Genomic DNA, 20,654 nt, shown 5'->3' on the forward strand with positions numbered 1-20,654 from the left:
AAGCTTCAGATTTCATTAATCTTTGTGGGAATCATATAATGTGCAACTCAAATCAACCTCTTCGTGCAGTGACTGCCTGTAAATTTGCTAGAGCCTGATATAATATGGCCTTGTGCCATAGTCCTCCAGATTGTTGCTAGGATTCCTTTCCATATATTGAAATTGAATTGACCTAATATATAGGTCAGTTACCAACCTCTTGTTTTTAGGTCTGCCTTGTACTTTTCTGCGGACAGAGAAGGGCAATGTTTCCAACAGTCAGTACATTCATTCTGTCCTGTGCTGGGCTCTACCCACCCTGCGTATTTATCTTGTGCTTGTCTCAATTCTACCCATGTCAGAATGCCCCCAGTCTGAACTTAACTCTGTTCAGCAACTTTCTTGGTGGAAAAACTACTTATACAGCTGTTTTACAAGAGGGTTATACATTCAGTTAGGGCCTACACTATGTACTGAAAATACTGGAAACTTCCACTGCAAAAACACAATCTACCTCTCCCATCTGTGCAGCCTTGCAGACCCAGAGCACGCCAGGTTATTTCTGCTTTCATAGCATTTGCATGCTGTAGGGTGAGCAAAAGGTTCTGCTGCTTGATTCTTCTGCAAGAGCTGCCTACCGGCAAATGGTTGCAGGGATGGAGGATGTGACAGAAAGCATTTGTCTCCACAAGAGCAGAGTTACATTCAGTGCAGAGTGTGAGAGTCAGGTTGGTGTGGAAAAGCACTGACACGCTGGGGATGATGCAGTGCTCATATGTCTAACACTCACAGACATTACTGTCAGAAGGATGGTGCTGTGTTGTGCTTCTACCTTTGGCAGCCCCTGGAGAAATGCTGTGGCACACAGAACACCTTTGTATTGCACTGACTGCTGCCATGCAGCATGGATTTAACACACCAAATCCAGAGGAGCGTGACTGCATCTAACTGCCCTGAGAAAAACTACTGTAGCTGAAGAGATGAGGAGGCAGCTGCTCATCTGCAGAACAAGCAGCACTGCCAGACACTGGGCCAGGTGAGCACCTCCTGCTGCAGCGTGATGATGACAGGGCTGGAGATGATCTGCAAAGCCAGCTTCAAAGTGGGAGATATGAGTTAACATGGCAGGAGGACAGAGGTGTTAGGGAGCAGCCAAGGCATCAAAGAGTATCAAAAGGCTTTAAGAGGTATCACAAAGCGACAGCCAGGAAGACTGGGATTATCATGAGCAGCAACCTGGATGCTAGAGATTATTTGCTGCCATACAAAATGGTAGAGATCTTGCTGCTGACATCCCAAAGCCAGGCAAAATGGGAACCCAGAGCTCTGCCTGCACGAACCCCACAGCCATAGCATTGCAAGCTGAGCTGCCTTGCTGTTTGTTGCATTCATCCCAATCCCTGTGAATGAAGACTCGGAATGCAGCCAAGGCGATGATTGAGCATGAGAGTGACTTTATTCAATAAAAGACAGGAGGGCTTGAGAGGTCAAGGGTGAAGATGGGACTCCTCTTGTCAAGATGAGAGTGGCTCAGAGCTGGTGCTGCTGCCTGGTGCCTGGGACTGGCAGCCTGACTCTAAGTCCCCATCTAAGATGCTCAGCTTCACCTCACTGATGCTGCCCTGCTCCTGCATGGTGGTGCTGCTGTTGGGGCACTCGGGCTGTGCTTGGGATGGGCAGCACTGCAAAGGCGCTGGGTCACAATCCAGGCAGGTGACTGCTGTGTCTGGCAGGCTCAGGTCAGGAGCTTCAGCAGAGCCAGGAGATATGAGAGCATGAACGTGGATGAGCCCCTTGTGTCCATCACTGTTACCATGTGGAAGGCTGTCACCCGAATTGCAGCGATTTGTGCTTAATAAGAACTCTCCATTGATGGAAACACACTGCACATCACTACTTGGTTTGGATCTTTGGGGTTGACAAAGGCTCGAATTATCTAGGAAGGCACAGAAACACAAGGGTTAGTGTCAAACGTTTGCAAGTTGAATCATGCAAGAGGTTGTTGATACTTGGTAACAGAGTGGTGGCAGGACGAAGCAAATAAGCTTGAAGCAACAGAGCCACTGTCTTGAAAGTGATCCTCGTGCAGGTCCATAAGTTTTGACTCTGCCTGGACTTCATATGGGGCAGTATGACATCACAAAGGGGTGATATGATGTCACAAATAAGCATTATGACGTCACAAATAAGCATTATGATGTCACAAAGGGGCACTATAATGTCAAAAAGGGGCATTATGACATCACAAATAAGCATTATGACGTCACAAAGGGCATTATGGCATCACAAAGGGGCATCATGACGTCACAAAGGATCGTTATGACGTCACAAAGAGGCATTATGACATCACAAAGGGGCATCGTGACGTCAGAAAGGGGCATTGTGATGTCAGAAAGGAGCATTATGACATCACAAAGGGCATTATGACATCACAAAGAAGCATTATGACGTCACAAAGGGGCATTATGACATCACAAAGGGGTGTTACCATCACCCTGCGCCCAACTCCTCTCTCCCTCCTATTGACTCCCTCTCCCACCAATCCCCGATCTCCCCTCCCCTTAGGCATTGAATTCTCTTCTCACTACCTCCTCCCAGTCCTCCCCTAGGAACAGAAACCATTCAGATTCTACAGCAAACTACAGCATCTGCACTGCAAGAGCTCATTGAACCACCTGCAACAATGAAACATGGTTTTGGAGAGTGGGTTTGAAAACACACCTTTAGACAGCTGTCTCCCTGTAGCCAAAAGGAAACCAAGCAGCAAAAGAAGAGTCCAGCCTGAAACATGCCCATGCTACTAGCCCAGGTTTTTCACAGTCAATGCAGAATCCATCCTGTTCATGAGGTGACAAATGACCAGTGGGTCTCCCCTTGCTCCACCCCTTCTCTTTCAAAGCCAGAAAAAGAAAGAAAAAACAAGCTTCTGTACAGCTGCCGTTATTTCTGACAGCGAGTGTAATCACAGAATCATAGAATGGCCCGGGCTGGAAGGGACCTCAAGGATCATGAAGATCAATCGCCTCCCTGTCCCTGCTGGCCATCCCCTCTTCTGATGGAGCCCAGGGGACCATTTGCTCTCTGAGCTGCAAGAGCACGCTGATGGCTCACGTTCTGTTTTTCATCCACCAGGACCCCCAGGTCCTTCTCTGCGGGGCTTCTCTTAAGGACTGCTCCTCCCAGGCTGTACAGATGCCTGGGATTCCTCCAGCCCAAGTGCAAAACCTTGCACTTTGCTGTGTTCAACCTCATTAGATTCACCTAGGCCAACCTCTCGGTTGAGCTCCCTCTGAATGGCATCCCTTCCTTCCACTGCATCAGCCGCACCACTCAGCAAACAGCAGAGGGTGCACTCCATTGCATCATTGGTGTCACTGATAACCATGTAAAAAAGCACTGGTCCCAAGACAGACTCCTGGATGACACCACTTGTTATTGGCCTCCACCTGGACATCGAACCATGAATCACCACCCTCTCTCTGTGGCCTTTCAACCAATCCCTTATCCACCAGGTGGTCCACCTGTCAAATCCACATCCCTCCAGTTTAGAGATAAGGATGTGGTGGAGGGCCATGTAAAAGATCTTGCTCAAGTCCAGGTCAATGACATCAGTTTCCTTCCTTTTGTCCACAAATGCCGTCACTCCATCATAGAAGAGCACCAGATTGGTTACGCATGGCCTTCCCCTGCTAAAGCCACGCTGACTGTCTTGGATCACATGCTCATTCCTTATGTGATCAAGCATGTCTTTGAGGCGGATCTGTTCTTCACCATCTTCATCACAGTTCTACATTTGAATCAAATAATTGGTGTTGCTGTCACCAAGAAAACCTCTTTGTCTTCTACTCCTGCTGCACTACTGTGCTTTCACCAGAAGCAAAGGGAGAGGCCACCTCCTAGATCCAAATTTTAAGAAACCAACACCCAATAGGTGTCATCTGAAGTAAAATAGGAGAGAAATCAAGATGACTCTTCTGCATCCAGCTTGGATCACTCCCTTACTCAGGCACACCACCATCAGATCAAGGAGATGCTGCCTTCAGCTTAGAGACTGTATGGGAAATCACAGCTTGAACCTCTGATTAATCAGCTGAGGCAAGTGTTGGGCCAGCTGCGGGAGCACAGGTGAGAGTAATCTAGCTGTGCTCCCAGAAGGGGTGGACCTCGACTACACCTCTTCTGAGACCTCACCTCATTTAAAGGCTGACCAACACTAAGGCAGAATCTCTTGGAGACTGCTCCCCAGTTGAGACTGCCTCAGCTTTCTGGTCAAGGCACCAACATTGGTGAGTTTTCCTTTGCTAATAATCTTTGACTATTTACCACCATCTTGGTTAACATCTTTTTACTAGCCACCCTTACAGAGACCATAAGGGCTTGGGCTTCCAAACTCTCAGTAAGCATTTGGATCAGACAGCTTCCTGCTGGGGAGCCCCCTGCATCACTGCTGCCTCCTTTCGTACTGGACCTGCAGATGCTTCAGAGCTCATTAGCATGGACTTCCTTCCTCCCCTCAGCAGCTGCTCCTGCACTCACCTTCATTCCTACTCAGATACCGGCCGCTTCCAGCACCAGCTGACCTGCAAGACACAGAAAGGAAAGGTGGGAGTCATGCAAACGCAGAAGCCCAAGGCTGCGTCACCACCACGTATGGCAGCCTCGGGAAGTCAGCTGCAACTACATCCTTTGTCAGAATGGAAACAGGCACCGTCAATTAAGTGTGACCTCTGAACTCATTGCCACCATCAGAAATAGGCACTGAAATCGCTCACTTCACTGCAGCTGGTTACCTCCTGATTTTGGGTAAATGCGGACACTGTCTTGAGGGCTACCAGAAAAACGACATCAACTTCATTGTAGGTGGTTAAGCTTGGAAGCTGGACTTGAGCAAGAAAAGTTTCTCAGCTCAGAATCACAGAATTATCAAGGTTGGAGAAGACCTACAAAATCATCTGGTCCAACCATTACCAATACTTCCCGGATAAATCATACCTCTCAACACAACATCCAAACGTTTCTTGAGCACTCCCATGGTCGGTGACTCCACCACCTCCCTGGGCAGTGCTATCCAATGCCTGAATACCCTTTAGGGGAAGTAATATTTCCTAATGTCCAGCCTGAATCTTTCCTGGCACAGCTTAAAACCATTCCCTCTAGATCTATAACTGATCGCACGAGAGAAGAGGCCAAACCCCAGCTCACTACAACCTCCCTTCAGGACGTTATAGAGAGTTAAGGTCTCCCCTGAGCCTGCTCTTTTCCAAGCTGAACAATCCTAGTTCCCTCAGCAGCTCCTCGTAAGGTTTGTGCTCCAGACCCCTCACTACCTTCGTAGCTGAAGACGTTCCAGAACCGCAAGGTTTTCTTGCAGGGAGGGGCCCAAAACTGAATAGGTCAAACATCCTTCTCTCCATCATTGCTGTCGCGTGGAAGGCTGTCCTTGGAACTGCAGTGACTCATGCATCCTAACTGCAATCCATTGATGGAAGCACAACGTGCATCATTGCAACTTGCTGGTGGGTTCCTGTATTGGCAAGGGATCGATTCACCTGGAAAGAGTAGATACACAGCATTTAGCGTCAAACTTTCACTGTCCAAGGAGGCAAAGGCTTGGTGCTGCCTGTCAAGCAGGTTTCAAGCAGCTTGTGAGACTCATCTGGGAAAGACAGGAGTCAACCAAAGATGTCAGGCACGGGCTTGAATGCCAGAAGGAGGTACAAGCCCACTGAAAGCATGAATTCTACCTGTGTTGCTGACAAGCAGTGTTTTGAAAGCTGGATTTGCACCCTTACCTGCCAGGACCACGACTTCTGCTTCAGAGGGCTCCCTGGCACTGCTCTGCAGTTGGTGTTTGGCCACAGGGGATGGTTTGCCCAGGCAGAAGCAGGAACGCCAACTGCCAGCTGGTGACTCTGCCCTCTTACTGGGAGAACTCAGTCTGGAGAGAAAACAGAGCATGCTGTCAGTCGTGGTGCAGGATGAGGGAAGAGCTGCACCGAGCCCTTGCCAATAGTTGCCTGTTCCCGCCACTGCCTGCTTTCTGCTGAAACACAGCCTAGAAACACCCTCTGTTTCAAACAGCAGAGGATGCTTCCATTCCTACAGCTCAGCCCTCAAGTCCTGCTGGCTACATTCCTCTCAATGATTTCAAGCAAGATTCGGAGCATGTGAGCAAAGGCTCCACAGCCGGACAGGAAAGGAGCTGGCAGGCGTAACTGCTTTCTGAGGAACCGTACAGTTATAAGGGAAGCTCAAAAGCATCCCTGACTCTTACATTAACACCTCCTCGGCCTCAGCTCACTGCCACCTTTAATTTCTAGCGCCAGCAAGTCTGACCAACAGCTCTGCTTACAGGAGAAGCACAATTGGTTTCAGGCACATGGCCCTGAAATCTGGAAAACCCCAAGATTTCCATGTACAGCCAGCACAGAACAGGATAGACGCCAGCGTGGCTTTCTGCATCTTGTGACTGCCTGCCCAACCAGGAAGGAAAGGCACCTTGTGTGGCTCCACTGAGGCCATAGGGCAACTGTGTGTTAGTTGAATCCTCAAAGATATAATGGACAAAAAATAAACCAATAAAAATCATCCGAACAATGATGGTAGGGGCTGGAAAGGGAATTCCTCTTTCTTTATCTTTCAGATGGAAAATCAATGATTGCGTTGAAGTTCCTCAGTACAGCTGCAGGCCCTTCCTCCACTTGTATCTTGCTGCTCCGTGTTGCAACAGGAGAGCTGCTCTGGCCTCTCCTCTCAGCCTGTGCCTCCTGCACGGTGAGCAGCTTTGTGGATGGAGAGACCCACACAGACTTGGGCCCAGGCAGAGAACTGTGCCCTGCAAGGGAAAACCACAGCTAAGACAGAAAAGGAAGCAGCAGCACAGCCATCCCCATTCTGCATATCTCTCAGAATTGCTCATCCGAGGCACTGGAAAAAGAGGAGCTCAAAATAACTGTGTGCTCAGAGGTATGCTCGTGGCAAAGGACACAGCCACAATTAAGAGCAGCTCACTGTATCTTAAGAGGCAAACAAAAAGCCTAGAAAAACTAGGGGCCAGAGATCTCAGAAAGCATCACTGCCACACTTCAATCAAGTTTCACCTGCTTGCAAAACATCTTAAGAGCAGTGATGGTTTTCTCCATGTAAGGCTTGGACACTCTCAGGACCCATCAACAGGGCACCATATTCTAACCTAAGCCCAGAAGCCTGCTGTCTCCTCAACAGTAACAGAATTTTCAAAGGTCTTGGAGAAGCCCTGGATTGGATGAAGCTGTCAGATTTAGATCAAGCTAATGGAGGAAGATGCTCACCTACTCCCTCTCCCATGGCTGGTGTGGATTTGGAGCAGAAAAGGACATCTGTGTAAATAGTACTGTTGAAATATCAACTGGTAGAGCAGTGTTGCACATTGTACAAATCACAGTTGGACATCCATGGACAGCTGATGATAAAAGTAATTGTAGGGGAAGAGCTGGATGAAATATTGTTAAAAACAAATAATCATTTTAGCTGCACGTTTGTAAGCATTTCTTTTCATCCTTCTCAAAACAGTTTCATGGCAGAATAAAGAGGACACGTTCACACAGACATTTCCACAGCCAGACTAGGGAATAATCAAAGAATATCAACCAAAATGTGTTTCCTACCAGTTACATGAATCTTGAAGGTGAGTTTCTAGCCAGCAGCCTCGCAGCTGTACTCCCCTTTGTTGCAGTAATTCATTCCTGGATGTAAATCACATGTAGAAAAGTGTTGCTATGATACTAGATGACCAAGAAAGTCCTATAGCCAAAATGTTTTGCACCAGAGAGGCTGTCAGTTGATCCTCCAAATGCAAGACACACAAAATGAAGCGTTCCTTTATCTCTGGGATTCCAAGCATTTTCTCACCTCTGACTTTCACTTGGAATGTTGCTTTGTCATCTTTTGTTTCACAGCTGTAGCTCCCTTGGTCTTTCAGGGTCACATTTTTGACCATGAGCTTGCGGTGCGTCCCCTGGGAGATGATGGTTGTCCTCTGGTCCTGCTTCACCTCTGTTTCATCTTTCTTCCATACGACAGCTCTGCTTGCAGCTGAGACCTCACACACCAGCTCCAGGTCTTCAGAAGGACTGACTGATATTTCTGGAGTCGTTTTGGACTTGCTGACAAAATTAATGGCTTCATCTGAAGAAAAAAAGAGAAAGTGGTTTACATCCTGACTCAGGCTTATTCAGCACAGCATGAAGATACAGTTAGAACTGACTGTAATGTCTCTGCTCATTACATTTGGGTATTCGAGTTTCACCTCTGGAGGTACTCACATACAAACGTCTGCTTGATTCTCCTGTGTAAGGAAAGAGTAAGTTCTATGCAGACAGTTCTTATTTCTTTTAATCAATTCTGTATTCTACACGTGTTCTTCTGAAGCTAAAATGAAGGCAGCTAAGTAACGTGTTTGCAATACATGAACAAACCTATTCAACACCTTGTCTCTAAGCTAACAAGCAGCGTTTGAAGAGCACATCAGTATTTCATGCCCTTCATTCCATCCAGACAGAACCTGCCTGAGGAGCAAGCTGATGGCTGTCAGCTACAGGCAGACCTAGCTTAGCATTGCATTTCTTAGAGCAACAACTGTTGCTTTCAGTCACTGAATATACCAAGGCCAATTGCTATGCCAGGCACATTTATGGCATCAGTGAACAAATAATGAGTTAAAAATTGTAATAGACAGGAGTCATCTATTCTTGTAAAACTAGGTGACCAAAGAAGAACAGTCCCTCTAGAGTCAAGCTGTTTAGAACTAATAGCATCAATCAATGTCACGTAGATAGATTACTTCCCTGCCCTAAGACCATCTTGTGACCATTTGGTGCTCCTAATTAAGCCCTCTCGATGGCTTTTTTGTCTGAGCCATGTGACATTTTGTGATAGGAGTTACTGCTAGTGTTCCCTTCACCCTACACCAAAGTAGGAGGTATCCATTCTCAGGGAATCATGCAGGCTTCCTCTGGATTTGATGCTCAGAGACAGCCCCAGAACTTTTTAAATCTTAGCTTAGCTCTCATCCAATAATGTTCATCAAACAGTGCAACTTGTCCTTTGGGGATGCCTTTGTTCTGCATCAACCAGTTCCAACGGAGTCTTCTCGGCTTGTTTTAGATCAGTTTTTCAACAGATAAAGAAAGGGGCTTTGAATTACAAAGTGAAATTGCAGAATGCATGATTCTCAACCAAACAGAACGGGAGGTGGGATGCAGGGTGAATACCTGAGCCAACACCACCTGCAAGCAATCCTTCAATATCTTAGGAATCTCTAGCCATCCCAAATCCAGTGTTGGGCTTGATCTATCATCTCTGCTGAGTTTTTAGCTAGCTGATGGTGAGCATCTTGGTGGAGATGGGTGAGCAGTTGGACTAGAGGGTCTTAATCAACCTTAAGGATCCTGTGATCAGAGGAACTTGAATGTGCTGTTAAAGGTCACAAGAGCTGCACTGCAGCATGAGCATACACAGCGAAAGGTTTTCAGTAGAGCTTCGGTTCATAAATGAGGACTGGGTTATGGAAAATAGGCTCAAGAAATAAACCAGAAAACAGATCTTAACGCCAGGTTCTGTGAATGCAGCCAGCTGAATTTCACAGATATTGAATTTCAATGACAATTTCTTGTGTTATTTTACCCTCCAGCTCCACCCTGAACAGGAACAGGTCAGTGACAAGCATTACTCCTCCAGGCTTGACCTGACAGTGCTTTACTTCTACTATGAGCTAATGCCAGGAAGAGCAGGAAAAGAGTTTCATCCACGTGCCTTCTCCTTCCTTAGTAAAACCAGTGTGAAACTGCAGCCACGTCAGGCTGAAGGAGACGTCTCAGATGTCCTGCCTGGATGCAGGAGCTCACGTGTCAGAGGATGTCTGGCACGTCAAGTCTCATGGCAGTGCAGTGCATGACAAACTGCAACAACACTTTCCTGTGGGCTCCTTTGGGCACGAGGCCCAGCGGGTGACACACCTCTGGCTGCAGCTCTTCAGAGCCTCCCAGCAGCCACGTGATGCCCATGGGAGAGACACAGCTGACCCGCACAGCAGATGATTTACCAGCTAGCTCTGATTTACAGCAAGAGAAGATACAAGTGGTGATGCTGAATGGTGAAATACTGCGAGTGTGTGGCATAGGTATAAGATTGGTGAGCCTGAGGATGTTCAAAGTCAGGATGGACAGGGCTCAGAGCACCTGATGGAGCTGCGGTGCCCCTGTTCATTGCAAGGGAGTCCAACTAGCTGACCCTTAAGGGTCTCTTCCCTATCTATGAGATACACAAAAGCTGATTCTGCAGTAACCAAGCTACCAACAGCAGCTGTTTGTCTTACAGCTTGCCAACACAGATTTTAAAATAACAGCATTGATTACTCATTTGATAGTCACATTACAGTGCAAAGCACATGGAAACGTCCATCAGCTAATTCATTTAATTCTTTGGGCAGACCTGCCAGTATGAAATATTATGCTAACATGACAGAGAGAAGAAAAGCAAAATTAAGACTAGCTGACAAGCCGTGGCAGGAAGTTCTGCTCTCCATCAATTTAGTCCCATTATTCAATTCTGTTTGGAGATGTCTCCATGACTCTCTGGAGTTTGTTCTTTGAGAAGAAGCAATTAAGTAAGCTCTCCAATGCCAAAGTGCATACACTACTCTAGGCCTTTCTTGTTTCTCCATGGATCAACAAGGGTGACAAGCCAGCAGAATATGATGAAGAGCCTCATCATGCAAACTCATGCATTTTATCCCCCTCACAGATGCACTGACAACTTACAGCATCATCCATTGAGACGTTGTGAATTTTCAGGGTGTGTTTCTTCCCCACAATGTGCAGTTCATATTTTTCACTGGCCTTGAGCTCCTTCCCATCCTTCATCCACTCCACAGTAGCACCTGTGTCTGAAAGCTCAGCCTGCAGTTTGGCTTCCTCACGCAGCCGAGCGGAGATCTTTTCTACATCTTTGCTCTTATTGGTAAATCTCACTGCAGCACCTGTCAGGAGCAAAGGCCTCGTTAGTTCAATTGATATCAGGCTAACGTGGTCAATGTTTGCTGCAACATCTCTGAAAAAGTATCACCTTCTGTTCCTGCACTCATCATTGTGTCACTGCTGAGCAATTCAAGATATTTCATTTGGTCTTCTTGCCGGATTTACTAAGTAAAAATCAACCAAACATCTCCTTCTACTGATTAAGAATGCTCTAAACATGCTTCTGCAGAGGTTTCCACCCAATGACAAACAGGTCCTCCCATCATGAATGTTTATTTGTTCTATTTTGTCATGCAAAGCTGATTGATAGAGATATTATTGGAATGATTGCTCCCCTACTTCTAAATTATTCCAGTGCAATCAGAAAGGCTGTCTGAACCTGGAGCTGAAAGTACTGCTCTATGGTGATGCAGTGGTAAACCTGGTGACTGAATGCACTGGCCAAGAGCTGTGAACTGCAGACATTCATCAGCTGGCATGAAGCAATCTGGTTCAGATACCAAGCAGCTGGGTAGACTGGCTTACCCTACACTCAGTGCTATCATGTTTAGGTCATTACCAGGACTCACATCAGTCCATGGGATGCAATTTCAGGTATTTGGTACAGGCAGTGAATGCCTGCAGCCCCAGTTCTAATCATCAGATCACAGCAACTATGCCTTGACTGTAAGGAGAAGGATCAAAGCAAATACCTCTCACTTTCATCTTGGTGCTGACATCAACATTTTCGGCAACAGATTTCACTTCTGCTCCACCATCATTCTTGGTGATGTTCTTTATGATTAGGCTGTGAGTAGTTTGGGTTCTCTTGATGATGCAGGTCTCGCTTTCCTGTAAGACTTTACCACTGAGGTACCAAGTGCTGCAACACATTGTTGTAAGATCAGTAGTAAACATGGCATCCCCTCCAGGTACAGCTTCACCAGCTGTTAGGGGGGATTTCACAGCCAGGACTGGTTCTGAGGAAGAACAACATGGATGTCTTAATGCTCTTTAGATGCAAGTCTGGTATCTCATTTAGAGATGGAAGATTAAATCATAGGTACATTTCTACTTCTCCCTTTGCATGAGTGCTGGAAGAAGCACTTCTATGCTTAAGATCTGTTACAGAAAGTTCTGCCTCTTGCACATGTGAGATATAAAAAGATAAGGATATTCATGTCTCTCTCACAGAAACAGAACTTGTATCACTTCAGTGGTAGCTGGAGGTTGACAGGGGAACTAGTAATAAAGGAAAGCCTTTGGTGTGTTAATGCACTACTATCCTTAAAGTCAAATGAAACATCTTTAGGGAACCAACACAGCTGCTCAGCTCACACTGACCCATTTCCATTGGGGTTTTTGTGCTTACCAAGGTGCACGCTCCCTGGGAATTCCAGAGACGGGCTCTGTCCATGAGCATTGACTGCAGACACTCGGAACTGATCATCAGCCTCTTCAGACAGATTGCTCACCGTGAACTCTGGGACGGGGACATGAGACTCGTGGCACCTCACCCACGTGAAGCCAGTTAGTTTATTGCCTTCCACAATGTAGCCATCGATTGGAATGGGGCGTTGCATCTTCGGAGGGGACCATGCCAGCGTCACTGAGGTTTCTGTTTTATTTTTCACCACGGGGTCAGCTGGGGGCTGGGTGGGAGGTTTTCTGGGAGCTGAACAGAAATAAATACAGAAATATTAGCATAAGGTCATGTAGGCTGGAAAAGACCTTCAAGATCAGCAGACTCAACTTTCAGCATGACCTACTGAGTCCCACCATTAACTACTGTGCTACCTGAGGACATACATGACAAGCTTATTCCTGCAGGTATTTGCATAGTAAATATATTCACCCTCTGGTTGCTTTGGAACATTTTAGAGGTTAAAATCCCATCAGACTTTTTCACTGTGTGCAGCCACTGATACAGGCAGGAGGCTGGGAATTACCTGATGGGCTCTAGTTACAGACTACTGACACAGTAAAGGATTGATTTCATTTCATTTTGGCCATCAAAAAGTTTGGAGTCTGGTTTAAGTCATCCATCTAGACTCCAATTATAATCATATGGAGAACAGCGCATTTAGGAGAACTCATCTCATCTTAATAAACCTGAATGAAATCACAGAATCATAGGATCATGGGAGGGCTTGGGTTGGAAGAAACCTTCAAGATCATCCAGTTCTAAACACCCTGCCATGGGCTGGCTGCCCACTAACCAGCTCAGGCTGCCCATCACCCATCCAACCTCGCCTTCAACACCAAGGACAGGCATCCACAGCTTCTCTGGGCAGCCTGAAATGGAAGCAATGAGCCACATGTTGAAGATACTCAAACATTCATGACTGTAGAGAGAGCCAAATACTCCATACATATTGCCTGCCTGGTCAATGGTATTAAAATGCCAACAACAGACTCATCGAGCTCATGGAAAATGGTGTGAACATGGCGTACAGTATTCTTCCAGCAGCGAGTTAGATCTGCAAAGTGTAAAAATAGGAAATCTCAATGCAATGCAATTTTCCCTCATAACATAAATAGACACATAACTGTTTTGGGGTGCACTGTTACCAGCCTGTCAGTTGCTGTTGGTCAGTGCTAGATGCCAAAGGTCCCACTAACATAGCATGAAGCTGAAAGCTAGACGCTGGAATCAGATCTCCTGACCTTACCATCAGAAATTGAGATGTCATATTTTGCTCAGAGGTGCCTGCTTGTAGGAGGGACAGCTTCCGAGCTTTTTCTGCTCCAGGAACCAGCTCCAGCTTCAGGATTTAAACAGCAGTCAGAAATTAAACTGAGCTTTGTCACCTCCATCAAACAGAAGGAGTGGTTGGGTGGTACAGCTTTCCAAATCACTTAGAAACTGTCACAACAATCAGATGCCTACCTTTTCTTTTTTAACTTGTTAATACATAGAGCTTAATAGCATCAGAATGCCCCAAGCACTTCAGATAACATGACAGCTATAAACCCTTCTTTAAGGATTCCTTTGTTTAACCACTGAGTAACTGTAATTCAGTGGTGCTGGTGGGAGAAGGGAAGTCCTAATCTTCCCAGATGGTGAATAGAGCTGATGTTCACATGCAGACTGGTGCTGCAGCACAGCCAGAAACCACTCATTTGGGAAACACAGCACCAAGAAAATAATGGGAATAGCTTCATAAAATCAGGCAGCTTCACCCAAATTTCATGTCAGGTCCATTATTCTTCCTATTTTCAGGAAGAAAGGTTTTCCCTTTTTCTTGTAGTTTTATTTTCTTTTCCTTTCATGCAAGCAGCTTTGTAGCTTAAAAAATTGTTTTCTAATCACCTCCTGGTGTGGACAAATCACACAGGTTTGACTCCATGTTTTACATAATTAGCATTTTATATTTGTTCCAGTATGGAACTGTACAGCCATAGAATGGCCTGGGTTGAAAAGGATCTCAAAGATCATCCAGTTCCAACCCCCTGCTATGTGCAGGGTCGCCAACCACCAGACCAGGCTGCCCAGAGCCACAATCCAGCCTTTCCTCATAGGAGAGCTGCTCCAACCCTCTGATCATCACAGTGGCCCCTCCTCTGGACCCACCCCAACAGCACCACAACCTTATTGTCCACAGAAAGCATATAACCCTCATTCAATTGCCCTTCCACTCAGCTTAGAGCACTACTAAAACCAGCATCTTCACCTTAGCTCATCACACTGCTGCAGTTCCTTTTACAAGGATTTCACTGGCAAAAATTAAATCAAAGCCATCACAAGGGATTTAGCACAGTTACGTGTTACTGGCTACGAGAGCTGTCAGCACAGTCACCTGTCAGGCTTTGCTGCTGTTCTCTTTATGTAGAGGCACAACAAGGTTCAGACACCTCACAGTGCAATTCTCACTTGGACTGTAAAGAAAAAGGAGGCTTGAAAAGCAGCGTGTGGAAAACAAAGAAACAAGAATTAGAACAACAGTGGGGCCATGGCACTTGTAGGAATTGTTCTGCCTTTAACAGCAGAGCTTTTCAAAAAGTATGAGGGCATTCCAAACCAGACCAGTTTGGACAGATTAACAATTGCAAGTAGTGGGTTCCAAAATTCCAGACATCAAATCAAAGATAGAAAAACTCTTCACATTTTCATCTCTCAATTTTTCGTACATTGTGCATTACAGTGCAAACAAGTCTTCACATACAACTTGGAAGCTAAAGACAAGTCTGACAAAACAGACTGCACAAAAATGATGGATAATTAACAGAGCAAATTGCTCTTTCAAAAACAGAGTTTATGTCTTCTGGTCATAACACTTCAGAAGCCTCAGAGGCTTCTTCTCCTTTGTATATTTTCATTAATCTTAGATTTTGTTTTCATTCAATGTGACCTCACTAAACAAATATTGTCTAAGACCATGAGTATCACATAAATGTGCAGATCTCAAGCTGCTCACTTATCTAGTACCCTTGGCATGATGCTTTATTTTCCTCAGCTGATCATCTAGATTGTGCCTGTTGATTGTGCAACAACAGCCTGTTGGTCTCGATTACCTGTGAGAGGCTCTAACTTTGGCCAGGAAAAATCATTTGAGGACAAGTAATTCTCTTGGAATCAGTAAGGCAGTCTTCCCATTCTTTCTTACCAGCACCCATCTTACATGTTAATAAAGGATTCTGGAAATCAGTTTGAAGATCAAGAAACAATTCAGTTCAAGCATATGCAATCACAGGATTTGTACGTCACCTGCAAAAGTCATTTTATTCTATCCACAATCTCATCCTACATGCAGTTCCTTAGAGGGTTCCTTAGGCACACCAACCCCATGCTCCTATTACAGACCCTTTGTCATGGTTTAATAATTTTGTATTTTTTGCTATCAGTATTCCACATCATAACATCATATAAAGCATGAATAATTTTACTGAATCTGCAACTTACAGAAGAAGACTACATCTCCCAGGGAACAACACGATAGGTCACGGGACCTGGACTCTATATTAACTCTGTCGCAGAACAGACTGACGTTTTTCGAGTTCTGGCGTTCAGGGGAGTGTGTGGGAGCCTTCAGCCGTTCGCCTAGATTCACAGTAGGCCTCTCGGTTACGGGACTCATTCTCTCTCCTATTTTGCTTGATTCGTTAGCTCAATTTTCAATTATATTGTATTATATTGTGTTATCCTGTATTTCGATATAGTATTTAGTAAATAAGTGTGCCTCCTTAGATCGTTGCCGCTGTTTTCTTTTCCTAATTAACTTTTTCCTTTTGGCCTAGGGCCCCTCCGGGGCCTGCGGCCCCTGTCACGGATGCAGGTGGATTTTAGTTCAAACCGTGACAGATTTTGGTGGAGAATGCGGGCAATTTGAGTTGCTGTTTTTCTGTGTTTTCTTCTGTTGCTCTTTTAGCTTTTAACAGAGCTACGAGTTTTTTTCCCTGTTAAGGAGCTATCTCGTGTTTGCGGTTCTGCACCTGCGAGCTTGACCTTGAAAGTCCAGGCGGACTGCCAATACTCCGGTATATTTTATAAACACTGCTGAGCTTTGTTTTCTTTTACTTTTTTCTCTCTATTGGAGGAAAAAAAAAATGTTTTCTCTACTAAATTTGTTTTACCAGGGACTGTGTGCCATTGGTTCCTTTTTTGAGACGCTCCGAACATATTGGGCCATGTTTAAGCTAGCCACTTTTTCTTATGGAGCTATACAATTGTATAATGGATTGAAAGCATGGTTAGCAATGCTCACTTCGTATCTGCATACAGCTCCAGAGGGAGCAACTAATGCAACTAATTATACAGAAATGGTGATTTTTAAGCGTGCTCCTCTTTCTTTCTATGAATCCTTTATGCAGTTTTTGAATGATCAGTGGGCCACACTCTTAATCTCCCTGATCTTACTGTTGATTATTGTAATAATCTCACTCAGTATCTGGATTTATAACATCCGGAGGAAGTCTTCCCTAGAACCAGAGAATACTGAGTGGCAGGGAATTGAAGAGATTCTCAAAGGACAGACATCTTCAGTGTTATGGAGCTTCACTCCTGAACACTTGAAGAATCCTGAGAGTTTGATTGCATATTTGAGGCAGGAATGTTGTGGCTCAGGCAGATCTCAGGAGGCACAAATGATTTTGGGCCTAGCTAATGCTTATCGGGCCTTAGTCAATACCATTACTGAGAGGGAAGTTTTTGAAGCTGAGAGAGAGAGTCTCAGGGCCGAGAAGGAGAGTCTTAGAGCTGAGGCAGAAAAACTTTGGACTGAGAAGGTAGAGAGAGAAAAAGCTTTTGAAGCTGAGAGAAAAGATCTCTTGTACCAACGAGACTCAATCTGGTACGAGAAAGAGAGTCTTAGAGCTGACGCAGAAAAACTTTGGGATGAGAAAAGCTCCCTGCAATCCCAACTCAACACTCTCCAGTCCGAGCACAGTGCCCTCCGGACCGAGCACAACACTCTTCAGTCCGAGCATAATGCCCTCCAGTCCGAGCATAACGCTTTTCAGACCGAGCACAATGCCCTCCAGACCAAGCTCAACACTCTCCAGACTGAGCACACTGCCCTCCAGGCCGAGCATAACGTCCTCCGGTTCGGGTACAACACTCTCCAGTCCAACTACAACAGCCTCCAGACTGAGCTTGGTGCTGTCCAGTTTGAGCGGAACGCTCTCCGAGACCAGCTATGTGCCCTCCAGGGTGAGTTGAATGTATTTAACCAACTACCAGGGGCACATGTAGTCCAATTTGGCCAGCCATTGGGGGCACATGTAGTCCAATCTGACCAGCCACCGGGGGCACAGGTAGTCCAATTGGACCAACCATCTGGAACACCAGATACAATGTTGGTTGCCCCTGTAAGAGGGCGAAAGACAAAACATGTTTCAACTCAGTTAGAGAAAATGTAGAAGGAGTTAGAAGAGCGGAGGGAGTTAGGAGAGCAGGACTCAGGAGACTCAGGGGAGCAGGGGGAGTCAGAAGACCAGAAGAAGTTGGAGGAGCAGAGGATGTTAGAGGGGTATAAGAAGATGATAGAGGAGCAGAAGATGATAGAGGAGCAGAAGATGATAGAGGAGCAGAAGAAGTTAGAGGAGCAGAGAAAGTTAGGAGAGAGGAAAAAGAAGGAGGGTTACCTGGAGAAAATAACACAAGCATCAGGGTCAGGGTCAGAGTCAGAAGAGGAGCCAAAAGCTACTTTTTCTTTACGAGAATTTCTCAAGTCCAAACTTGTAGATGGGGCAGCCTCATCAACACAGTTGCCACCATCAACACCTGGGACTCTTGATAGAGCAAAAGGTGAGCAAAGTATTACGACCATTATTGATCGATCTTTTAAACTGAGTGAAATTCGAGATCTAAGAAAGGATTACACACGTCAGCCAAAAGAAAATATGGTCACTTGGTTACTTCGCTGCTGAGACAATGGTGCCAACAGTGCATGGCTCGATGGCAGTGAAGCTCGCCAACTGGGTAGCATTTCCAGGGACCCACGTGTGGACACGATTTGGCACATGCCAAAATCGGTCCTACACCCTCTGGAAGCGGATGTTGATAGCGGTAAGAGATAGATTCCCCTTTAAAAGGGACTTGGAGCCTGAGAGAAAGAAATGGACTGATATTGAGAAAGGTATCCAATTTTTGAGAGAAAATGCTCTGGTGGAAATGCTATACAGCCGCGAGTTCAATCGTAACGATCCAGACCAATTACATGATCCTGAAGCAGTCCACGTTCCACGACAAATGTGGCGTGACTTTACAAAAGCAGCTCCAGAAAAGCATGCCAGTGCACTTGCATTAGTATATGGCAAAGGGGACAGGAAACCCTTTGTGAATGAACTAATTGGCAGACTTCAGGAACTTGAATTATTTATAAGCGCCACAGAAGTTAATCTGTATACTTCAGCCATTGTCAAAATTGTGGAAAGGTTAAACGAAGTGGAGGGAACACAAAATGATATTATTGACAAATTGGCTAATGTGCCTGATGTAGATGAATCCACGGTGGTACAAGATGATGGAAACCAGGATTTCCACAATCGCCTATTGAGGAAGCTAAACAACATGAGTTCCTCTCGACCTGTATCATCGAAAATCTCAACCATTAAAAAGAGACGTCCTCGTATTCAAGCAAATGACGATGATAAGTCACCTCGAATCAACAATGAGACTACACGTCTTGCCTTGTTGCTTTTCCTCTGTAGTCATGGGGAGGACATGAAGAAGTGGTGTAATTCATCCACTTCTGCACTTCAGGCACGAGTGAAAGAATTACAAGGTGAAACAACTACCAAGGTGAACTCTTCCAAGAAGGGGAGAGTTCCAGTTGCTGCAAGTCAACGAGGTAAACAATAGAGGGGCCCTGCCCCCAGCCAGGGGGGGGAAAGGGACAACAGAGTATACTGGACTGTGTGGATTAAGTGGCCTGGCACATCTCAACCACAGAAATATAAAGCCTTGGTGGACACTGGTGCACAATGCACCCTAATGCCCTCAAGTCACCAAGGGACACAACCAATATATATCCATGGAGTGACTGGGGGTTCCCAAGAATTGACTATGTTGGAGGCCGAAATAAGCCTCACTGGTAAAAACTGGCGAAGGCACCCTATTGTGACTGGTCCAGAGGCTCCATGTATACTGGGAATCGATTACCTTAGGATGGGATATTTCAAGGATCCCAAGGGGTATCGATGGGCCTTTGGGATAGCTGCTGTAAACACAAATGGTGTTAAGCAGCTGTCAACTTTACCTGGTCTGTCAGATGATCCTTCTGCTGTGGGGTTGCTCCAGGTAAAAGACCAAGAGGTACCAATTGCCACCAAAGTGGTTCACAGACGGCAGTACCGCACCAATAGGGACTCATTGCTCCCCATTCAAAAGCTAATTCGCCAATTAGAAAATCAGGGAGTGATTAGCAAAACGCACTCGCCTTTTAACAGCCCCATATGGCCAGTGCGTAAAACCAGTGGGGAATGGAGGCTGACGGTAGATTACCGTGGCCTGAATGAAGTCACACCTCCATTAAGTGCTGCTGTACCAGACATGCTATAACTCCAGTATGAATTGGAGTCAAAAGAAGCTAGGTGGTATGCCACCATTGATATTGCTAATGCCTTCTTTTCCATCCCATTGGCTGCAAAATGTAGGCCACAGTTTGCTTTTACCTGGAGAGGTATTCAGTATACCTGGAACCGTTTACCCCAGGGGTGGAAGCACAGCCCAACAATTTGCCATGGATTGATCCAAGCTGTTTTGGAACAGGGTAATGCTCCTGAGCACTTGCAGTATATTGATGACATTGTGGTGTGGGGCCGTACAGCAGCAGAGGTTTCCAAGAAAGGGAAACAGATAATCCAAATTCTTTTGAAAGCTGGTTTTGCCATTAAGCGCAGCAAGGTGAAGGGGCCTGCCCAGGAAATCCAGTTCTTAGGCATAAAATGGCAAGATGGACGTCGTCACATCCCAGCAGATGTGATTGACAAAATCACTGCTATGTCTCCGCCCACCAACAAAACAGAGACCCAATCTTTTCTGGGAGTAGTGGGCTTTTGGAGAATGCATGTCCCAAACTACAGCCACATAGTGAGCCCTCTCTATCAGGTAACACAGAAGAAGAACAATTTCTCATGGGGTCCTGAGCAGCAGCAGGCTTTTGAGCAGAGAAAACAAGAGATAGCCCGTGCCGTGGCCTTGGGGCCAGTACGGACGGGACAGGATGTGAAGAACATCCT

At 45.9% G+C, this 20,654-nt stretch overlaps 1 long non-coding RNA gene across 1 annotated transcript; it reads right to left on the minus strand.

Annotated features, from left to right (window-relative positions):
• Positions 1–1,416: 1,416 nt before the first annotated feature.
• On the minus strand, positions 1,417–5,522 carry LOC146754969 (uncharacterized). Its single transcript, XR_014938482.1, has 3 exons — positions 5,307–5,522; positions 4,516–4,559; positions 1,417–1,915 (listed from the first exon to the last, which is right to left on the minus strand). It is a non-coding gene; the product is annotated as an uncharacterized LOC146754969 (long non-coding RNA).
• Between the last annotated feature and the right edge of the window lie 15,132 nt (positions 5,523–20,654).

The sequence above is a fragment of the Coturnix japonica genome, chromosome 37 (assembly GCF_054131305.1).
Source record: "Coturnix japonica strain WE chromosome 37, WE-NBRP24, whole genome shotgun sequence".
In the NCBI taxonomy this organism is placed as follows: Eukaryota; Metazoa; Chordata; class Aves; order Galliformes; family Phasianidae; genus Coturnix; species Coturnix japonica.